This window comes from Humulus lupulus, chromosome X (assembly GCF_963169125.1).
Source record: "Humulus lupulus chromosome X, drHumLupu1.1, whole genome shotgun sequence".
NCBI lineage: Eukaryota > Viridiplantae > Streptophyta > Magnoliopsida > Rosales > Cannabaceae > Humulus > Humulus lupulus.
Window position 1 is genome coordinate 63,616,315 of NC_084802.1, and position 10,152 is coordinate 63,626,466.

The following is a 10,152-nucleotide window of genomic DNA, read 5'->3' on the forward strand; positions in this document are numbered from 1 at the left end:
AATTTTTGTCAATAGTAATCCTACCTAATTAATTATATTTTATATAAACCATCCACCATCAAATAGAGTAGGCTGTATAAGAACATAAATTCATGACTAATAATATTGCTTTTAAAATAAAAATAATTAACAAAAAACCATTACAGACTGCTGCTTCGAAGTACACAATTGCTTTCTGTCTTTGAGGACAAATCCAAACATCCAAGTATCATCTTCAACGTTAATAATGGAGGGTGCAAAAGAGGAGATGGGGAGGAAAAAGAGCCAAGTACATGCTGAATGACTAGAATGTCCATAGTCCACTGCAAATCACAGTCATGCTGCCTTCCCAAAATACCATCATTTATGAAAATGACCCGTGCACATGCCTTCAATCAAAACTACTGTTAAAAGATATACAACCTTTTCAACATAAGGTAAAATGACCCATCCAGTGGGCATGACAGATTAAAACAGCACAAATTTTTCACCAAAATTGAAAGCATGTGCACAGATGTTCATAAGAGATGTGCTAATGTGATGGTTGTAATAAAATAAGATTTTAGCATACATCAACTCCTATATGCCACAAGAGGATGTTTGCTTCTCGAGGAGCAGTAGATGATAAGTAAAAACAGGCTGTTGGCCCATAAAAAGTTGTGGTTAAAATTATGTCAGCAATTTGCTGCAAAACTGTGGCAGCTCATGAGACAGTTCGACCGTAGCAAATAGATGCAATGTAAAGGTTCTTCCCCCATTTCTCCTGAAAACCACACAGCATTAAACTAAGCTTGCCGAAAAGTAGAATGGTAGAATAAGAGAGTAAAGAAGAATAATCAATCAGATAATGTACCTTGACATGTGTACTAGGGAAAGCAGAAGTGCGGAGTGTCTCTTGAGTCTCATCTATCAGTTTTCTCCTTGGCACACTCAGAACAAAAGCAGCCTGATCCCAAGTTGCTGCAGTTGCAGTGATACGGTAGCCACTATCCCACCTTCTGTGAATACCTTCACTAGGATACAGAAAATCTAGCTCTACAACCTGACAATGTTGATAGAAAAGTTGTCAGAATTCTGTACACACACACATGTATGTATATGCTTGGGTTGGGCCACCTAATGCAGTTCCAACTAAGACGATTAATAATTTCCAAATATTAACAAAGACCTGGTCAGAGAAGCCTGCGCCTCGAGACATGACAATTGCCCACCTACTTCCAGCAGTGGCCATAGCAGTAACATAAAATCCCTCCCTCCATTTCTTATTGATCCATTTGAATGGAAATGTATCACTCACTTTATATGACTGCTGTAAGTACTGAGTCCCTATATGAAGCAACAAAAGTTGAGTCAGACAGCTATAAACTTCTCCATATATTCATGTTTCTGTGACTCCAGACTAACCTTTGGACATTATGACTAATGAACTACCATTGTTAGCTCCTGCTATTGCACTAATATAGAAATTCTTCTCCCATTGCTCCATGATCCATTCCTTCATTTACAAAAACAGTTACATGAATTCAGAGCTTTAACTCCCATAAGTAGTAATCATGTAGAGTTTTTACCCACTGTAATAAGCACCGGTCATAAACAAATTTGCTGCGTATAAATTCATTAGAGAAAGTATATGCAGCAAAATCAAGAGCAGGTATTCAATGCACACCACACAATGCAAGAAAATGTTAAGCCATAATTATATATGTTCCATAGATCCATCCTGGATTTGAAAGGAGAAAAAGAAACCTTATGAAGAAAGTAAGGAGAGAGTTCATAAACTTGATCTGAGAAACCAGTGCCAGCATCCATAATAAGAGCCCAAAGGTTTGAGCAAGATGAGACACTGCTGATATATAACCCATCATCATGTCCTTTTTCAATGTGTTGGGATAGCCTCACATCTGCAACATTATAGTGATATCTACAAGAGAAATTGAAAAAAAAAAAAATCAAAAATGAAAATCAACTTACTAAGCTTTAGTAAAGTTCAACGTCATGACTTTATTAAGTGAGATGTACACACCTTTGTTTCATAGGACGTCGAGCATTGTAAACACTGATCCACTGTGTCGCAGGCATTCCCATACGAATCTTTTTCTTAGGTTGTTCCTCATCTTCACCTTCCATGGACAATCTTCCTCTTTTATGTCCAACCTGACATATGAGCTTCGCAATCCATAATACACGAGTTAGGTGTATTTCAAGCCAAAAACAACCAAAATTCTTGTTTAATGTAAATGAAAAGTACCTTCTGAGCACCTTCAGTATTTATTGGCCTAATATCAGGGTTAGGGCCAACAATTCCATCAAAAAGGGAGATGCATTTTGCATAGTTGGGTTCTTCGTCGAACTTCAAATTCACCACATACTCCACAAAATGTCGAAAAGGCTGAGGGCAAAAACAACACAGAGCTTCTGGAGAAGTAGCCATCTTTTTCTTACAGACAAGAAATCCTTTATTCTCCCCCTAATACAAAAGATGTCTTAGTATTGCATACAAAATTAGGTATACACATAACCCAACTAAAACTTGAAAATTCTGAACCTGATATCCTTGCCAAGGCAAGCGACCTCGAAGAAGAAATACAAGTGTGTAAGCAAGAGACTCCAAATCATCTCTCCTACTACCAGTTCTACCAAGATGGGCATGCACACTAGCATATCGAACTGTTCCCCTGCAAATTAAAAGTTATATCATATAATATCAAGCAATTGCCAATATAAACAAACTCATCTCCTAATAAGTATAAGATGTCTATTCACCTGAATACATCGGGGCGTTGATCATACTCAACATGCTGGCCTGTTCCACTATCTCGCCACCGAGTTGCTGAAAGGTCAAAACAAGTTCCAAAATTATTTTTCATATAATATATTAACTAATTTTGGCAAAGTAACAACAGCTGAGAGAAGACAATGGTACTCCACAGTTACCTAATCCCAAGTCAACAAGAAACAGCTTTTTCTCATCTGAGGTGCCAGGGGGACCAAGCAAAAAATTCTCAGGTTTCACATCCCCATGTACATATCTGCATGAACAACAGCAAAAAATTAATAGGACCATCATTATCAAAATAATCAATGATCTTGTAGAGCATCACATCATTTCAGATAAAGTTCGAGGCAGTGCTTTTATACACAACCACCATCCAAAACGGAATAGAACCTTCTGCAACCTCAAAAAAAAAACAAATAGCATCAAGATAGAACAAAAAGCACATATCACTCTACAAAGTAAAATGTAATGAACAATAATGTCGTTTAATATACTCTATCTGTGGACCCTGCAAGATGGAAATTTAAAATTGCAATCATATAATGCAACAGTTTAAAAGTTCTGACATGACATAGTAACCATGCTCAGCAACAGAATAAAAGAAAAGTGGTATTATTAGGAAGTAAAATATTGTAAGTACTAAGTATTAAATTAATCACCCTCTAGAATGCATCTTTTCCAATATGGATATCGCCTCAATAGCAATGCATGCCACCATTTCGATTGACATTCTGCAGTTGAGAAATGTATATGTCAAACAACGATAAAGATAATCAATTCTTCAATAAACCAGCACAATATACTTACGTATGTGAATTATTATTCCAAACATCCCACAAACTAGGTCCAAGCATATCCATAACCTGTACAATATAAGATAGGATTACTTTTAAGCATTCACGGAGTAGCAAAACTGGAAGGAGAGTCGATGTCATACGGTTCAACCTAAAATATTAGAAGGAACCATACCATGACAAAATAGTCACCCTGTCGACCCTTATAATGAACTCTAGGCACCCCATGACTACCCCCAAGTGCACTGTAAAAGCAACAAAGTTAGTGACAGTTCTAAACATGTATATACCAAAACCTTGGTGGTGCAAATGCAATATGGACAAGATGAAAACAAAATTAAGAAGGTAGTTGCCTCACTTGTAAACTTGCCATTCGTATGGTGGTCCATAGTTGCATCCTTTACTAGTCCTGTGCTCGAATTTCAAGGCCACCTGAGATAATGAAGATCACAAAAGCCATCAAAAATAATAAACACCCTTCAGAAAAAACACCAAAAGATAACAATGTCAAACCTCTAAAGCTCCAGGGCCAGCTCTTTCATTTATATTTGTAGGATTAGCACGCCTACCGACATAAACTTGTCCAAAGCCTCCTTTCCCTAATTTCCTTTCTACTTTGTATAATGGAGAACCACCAACTTGGACCTGTTGTTGGTAAATAAAAATAAAAAATTAATAAACTTAACCCAATAAAAATGATTATTTTGCCAGACTATATCAATTAGCGACAAGATATACCAGTGGCTTAACAACATCACTAAGAGAAACTTTGTAAAGTATCACAACAAATATGGAAAAGCAAACTGCAAGTGCCTTCTCGGTTCTCCTAAAACATTGCAGCGTCCATTTACAACGGATTAACAAATAAAATTTTCCAAAGGACTCTATCAACCAAAAACAAAAAGCAGAGCAAACTTTTACAAGCCTCTGAAATAATCAAAGTGTGGGAAGCTAAAATATCAAAGGAAAAAAAACTACAAATGAAGGGAAATCCAAACATTGAACACAAAAATCCCCGCATTTTGCTTTATCTTCATTCCCTTTCTACAGTTTGCCATCATGCAAACAAAAAGAAAATATATATTTTTTAAAAGAAAATAATATATTTTATAAAAACAAACACACAGAGAGATATGGACCTTCTCAGGAATAGGAGCAGGGATTCCCTCATCCTCAGCCGCCGCAGCTCCCTTAGCGCCACTGCGACCACCACTATCGAGCTCGTCCATACCTCTCTCACGAACTCCTTCTTCTTCTTCCTCTCCTTCGGCCTTAAACGACCTCCTTTCAACTCCGATCGCCTTACTCTCCTTATTCTTCCCTTTGTTCGCCTTCTTCCCTGGTGACCCTTTACAGTTCGCGGAGGCGGTGGCTGCTCTTCTTGTTGTTTTTGTTGTTGTTGCTGCTGAAGGTGTGTAATCGGGTCGGGTACTGGTTCAGGACTAATAGGTGCCCGATTTCTGCGAGCTCTGCTGCGCAGCTCAGGCATGATAAAGCTGTTGTTGGTCCATGTGGGTGAAGAGGAGAGAGAACACCATGCAAGGAATATTCACGAAGCTTCCAGAATCATCGGCCAAAAATCGATCACTGTAAAGAGGGAAAGAGATATAAAAGTTTGTTTTTTTTCCTTTGCAAATCAAAAGAAAGAAAGAAAGAAAAATTAGGGTTCGGAAAGAATGGAATTGGGAAATATGTGGAGGGAAATGAACACAAATCAAAGCAAAAAAAAGAAGGATTCTCTTCTCAGTCTCTAGATTTCCACTTCAACAGAGAAAAAAAGCCATGTATGATGTATCCCATTTTTTATTTATTTTTTTAATCCTATATATGTATATAAATATCTAGTTCGAATAAGTTTAATCCTTTTAAAAAAACAATACATAACAAAATTTAATCAAAAACTTTAGTTGGTCTTTAGCTTTTACATTATAAATATGTTATAAAATAGAAATATGCAGTTTCCTTTGAAGAATATGGGTGTACGGACATGTGTTTATCGGTGCAAGAAATATATAATAAAACTTTGAATTAGGACAAAAGATATTCACACACGCGAGGACTAGGATTTTTATTATTCTTATTTTGTACGAAAATGCCATTTTAATAATTTATTTTTTAATCGTCTTAGTTCTAAGTTAGTACTTCATTGTTAAATTAATTTCATTTTAATGTTTTGTTTGTTTATAGTGAATTAGTTTTAAATTATATTGTTATGGTGTAAATAGTGCATTCGCTAAAAGAATGATCTAACAACCCAATCAACAAGGAGGCAACGCTTGAGCGAGAAGAAGACAATGTGGCAGCAAATAACAGATAATTCAGACAATTATCCTTGAACTTCGCTGACATGTCTGACAGAAAGTACAACTGTGAGCCGCCTCATGAACACCACCGTATTGTTAGGATTTGTTAAATTACAAAACTCAAAGTGTTCTTAGAAATTTAGGTGATTTTACATAATGGGGGGTTGTGAAATTTTAATTTGAGTTGTATGTATTTAAAAAAAATTATTTTTTTGGATCGTACAATGATGTATCCAGGTGTGTTCAAAATGATTGGAGTATTTGGAAGTGTTTAAAATCATTTTTAAAAAGCTTAACCAACCACTTAGGCGACGTTTTGCCTCCCTAGTGAAAGGCGACACATTGCGCGCGTCGTTTAGAGTCACACTAAACACAACATATAATAGGTCACTTGTTGTGGGGTGTCAACGATATGTCTCCATGACACGTGATATGTTTCCCATCTATTCTGTACAGTGTCAATTTTTTGCTCCAAATGATATATTTAAAATCTCTAATTCAATTTGTTAGGCTTAATAACAATGTCTACACTATAAAGAGAATCTTTTAGAGTTTTGAAGATTTAATCACACTTCTCCACTCTCTCTCTCTAGCCTCTCTCTCTAGCTCTAGCTCTAGCTCTCCAAGATCATAAATTTTCTCCAATAAATTCATCTAGAAAGTGTTTGTCTTATGAATTTCAATGGTTTGTTCAATGTCAATTATATTCCTTCTTAGAAAAGACCTCAAGCATCTACCAAGGACTAGGAAATAAAGAATTTAGACAGCAATATTCCTTGTGTATAAGCCTTTTGGTGTTCTTCCTCAAATTTTGGTGTTCTCCGACAGAATTATTTGGTTTTTAGTTTTTGGTTTCTCGTTTGTTATTTTGATTATTTCTTCATTGAATTATATTTCTTATTTAGAATCTTTCTAAAGTGGTGGTGTAATCTTACTTGACTCAAAAAATATCCAATGCCTCCACTACCAAGCAAATAAGCAATAGAATATGGACACTTGTTAGATTATTTCATGTTATATGATTGAGGGTAATTCTGTAAAAAGAACTTGTGACATAAAGCCCTGTAAAAGGGATAGAAGAACACTATGTAAAGGGATTGGAACCCAAGTTTTCTAAAGGCAATACAAGTCTTAAAACATATTCTCCTCTGCTGTTCAATTTCTTCATTGATATGTTCTTGTTCAACCTTACTACTTTTATATACAAAAAAACATAGTTAACAAAGATCAAATGTTAACATATATATTTACACTAATTTTGGTAAATATTTTTTTGATAAAAAATGTATAAATATGCTTTAGATTTAATTAAACAATAAATTACTAAGTGGTTCTATAACAAAGAATAAGGTATTAAAATGGTACATTCCTATTTTTTTTAACTCAATGCATGATAAGTCTTGTCTTTTGACATGGTTTGAATTTTTTTCTCAATTTTTTTTTCAATAAACTTTGGCATTTGCTTGGTTGGTGATAAGGCATGGCATCAGGTATTAATCATTTACAAGAGTTAGAAGATCGTTATGCTCTTATCAGTTTGGAGGAGGAGGAAAATGATGGTTTGTTATATGACGTACTGGAGGAATAGGAGGTTGGGATTGATGTGAGTTGGTGTGATTAATGCTCAAACGTGACTTCCACTTAGCAGTAGTTGTAGTATAGATGAGTTGTTGATTCCACAAGGAGGTAAAGAAACAAAGAACAAATAAAATAGTTAGAAGATAAGTAATGTGAAAGCATTAAAATAAATTATATTTTTGTGGTTTTGAAGAATTGAAATGAAAGGAAATAAATGATAAAAGGGGTTTGGTGAGGCATCAGGGTTCCACAATATATTTTGGTCACATATTACTTTGATAATTTACAAATGAATTTGAGTAGTAAAATCTCTTAATTGAAGTACATATTCATCTTATTGTTATGAGAAACCTAAAATCGACATAATATCATTGGCAATATGCAGTAAAAGACTACTCACAAAAATAACAGATTAATATATCATGCTAATACTATTGTTACGAGAAATCTATAAGTGACATTATACCTTCTTGGCGATAATGCAGTAAAAGACTACCTGCAAAATAATAAAATTAATATAAATTATTTTAGTAAACTTACATAGAAAAAGCTTGACTAAATCTATATAAAGTTAATAATAAATATTAATTGCATAAATAATGATAGAAATAATAAAACACAAATATTTGAACATTAAAACACTTTTATAAATTTAAAATAAAAAGATTACAAAATACAAAGCTTCACCTCTATCCCCACCAAAAGAAAACTCTAGCCTAAGTTAAAAGTCATTCTCACATTTTACATTGAAAATGTGAGAAGACTAGGCTTAGAGATAAAATGGAGAAGAGAAAATAGAAAGAAAAGATGATAGGGAGAGAAGTGTGTAGAAAATGTGTTTTTCACAAATGAAAACTAGATCTTATTTATAGGTGTAGAATACAAATAAACTATGGTGGAAATAACATGTGGCAAGCTACCATTGGTTGAGAGTCAAGCACATGGATTGCTAACTTTTGTTGAAAAGAAGACACTTCTATTGGTTAAGAATGAAGCACATGGATTGTCAATGTTTGTGGGAATGAGTTGTAATTGACATCTCTTATTGGTGGAGAAGAAATTGCATGTATTGGTGACATGGCATCTTCATGAATTGGATTGGGCTTAACTTCTTCAAAATGTCAACTTTCTTCATTTTCTTCCACGTTTATTTACTTTTCTTTTTGTTTTATTTTATTCAACCAAAATTGTATCATTTTCCTACAACATGAAAAAAAAAATTAAATATTTTCATTTATAAAATATATCACATTAATTCTATGAAAATATTAATTAAAACTTAATTTATGTTGACAATTAAAATCAATAAATGTGCAGTTTTGACCCTTAATCACAACCACCAACTAGATAATTGTTAGTCCCTAGCAATTCAAGCAGATAAAATTTATTACCGAGTTGAAATAATGAATGAAATCATGCAAAACTACTTAACAAAATGTTTAGTGAGAACTTAGAAAATGTTATTTAAAACTATCAAAGTTGTAATCAAAAGTTGTGTGTGTGCACCAAACAATATCAATCTTCTCATAATTCATAATACAAACAGTTTTGAAAAATCACCAAGGAATAAAGTCTCAACTCCAAATCCTCACAAACGTATTGAAAATATTTAAGGAAAAGGTTGACACTCTTAGAGTCGAAAATGTATGAATGATCGCTCAAAATGGATATTATAGTTTTAGGACAATCAATTTAAACAAACATTGATCAAAAGATAGGTTAACCAATTAATTTGAATTCAAATGACATAGAAACTTTCAGGATTTACAAAATAACACTAAGAGCCAAAATAAAAAATAATACAAAATTTAATACACGATTTTTTTTTATAACACAAATTGAAAACAATGTAGTAATGTTGATTTTTTTTTATTTCAACAAAACTACAAAAGATGGAAAATGAGAAATGTTGCTCTTGTTCTTTTTTTTTTTCTTCTCTTCATTTTTTTCTGGTATATATATATAATTTTTTTTTACAAGAGACACTATAAAAAAAATACAATAGATTAAGAGAAAATTACAACAAAGCCTCTTTTAAACAAAAAAATATCCCTATAGTAAATGTCATATTTTAAATTTCAAAAACTAATTGTTACCAACTCAATTGATCAATAAAAGTTCAAAAAGTTGTTTTCTCATTCTTACAACTCACAAAAAATAAAAATCTTTAAAACTTAGGGTTTTTCTCCAACTGAATGTGTTAACAATTTTTTTTCAATGTTTGGTTATGCATGGAATAACTCTCAAAATTACTTCCTAATAGTAAAAATAGCAAAAACTATCTCACAAAAATTTTGTTGTCGTGAATTTGCAAAAATTTAACTCAAAATTTTAAAATGGTAATCAAAATATATTTCAACATATGAATATGCCCACTACCTCCAACTTTAAATGAGACATTGTCCTTAATGTCTAACATTATTTACATTGTGGGAGCCAATGGGAAAATGATAACCAACAAACAACAACAAAAACTCCAAAAAGTAAAATTCGCAGCATAAAATAAAGACACAAATTAAAATAAAGCACACTAAAAAGAAAGATAAAATCTGATCATTCTTTGGTAGACAAAAGCACCGCTCTCAGGTAAGTCTACCAACTGCATGTGTTACATACTATCTTGTATCAAAAATAAATTTTCTTTTATCATGTGTCTAAAAAATAGAAGCGTTAACCACATTTTCAGGAAAAAGAAAATGTTCAGTTTCAAAATCGTGGAGAA

The 10,152-nt window shown here is 33.2% G+C and overlaps 1 pseudogene; it reads right to left on the minus strand.

Moving 5' to 3' along the window:
* On the minus strand, nt 1-5,497 carry LOC133804955 (casein kinase 1-like protein HD16; annotated as a pseudogene).
* Nucleotides 5,498-10,152: the final 4,655 nt, after the last annotated feature.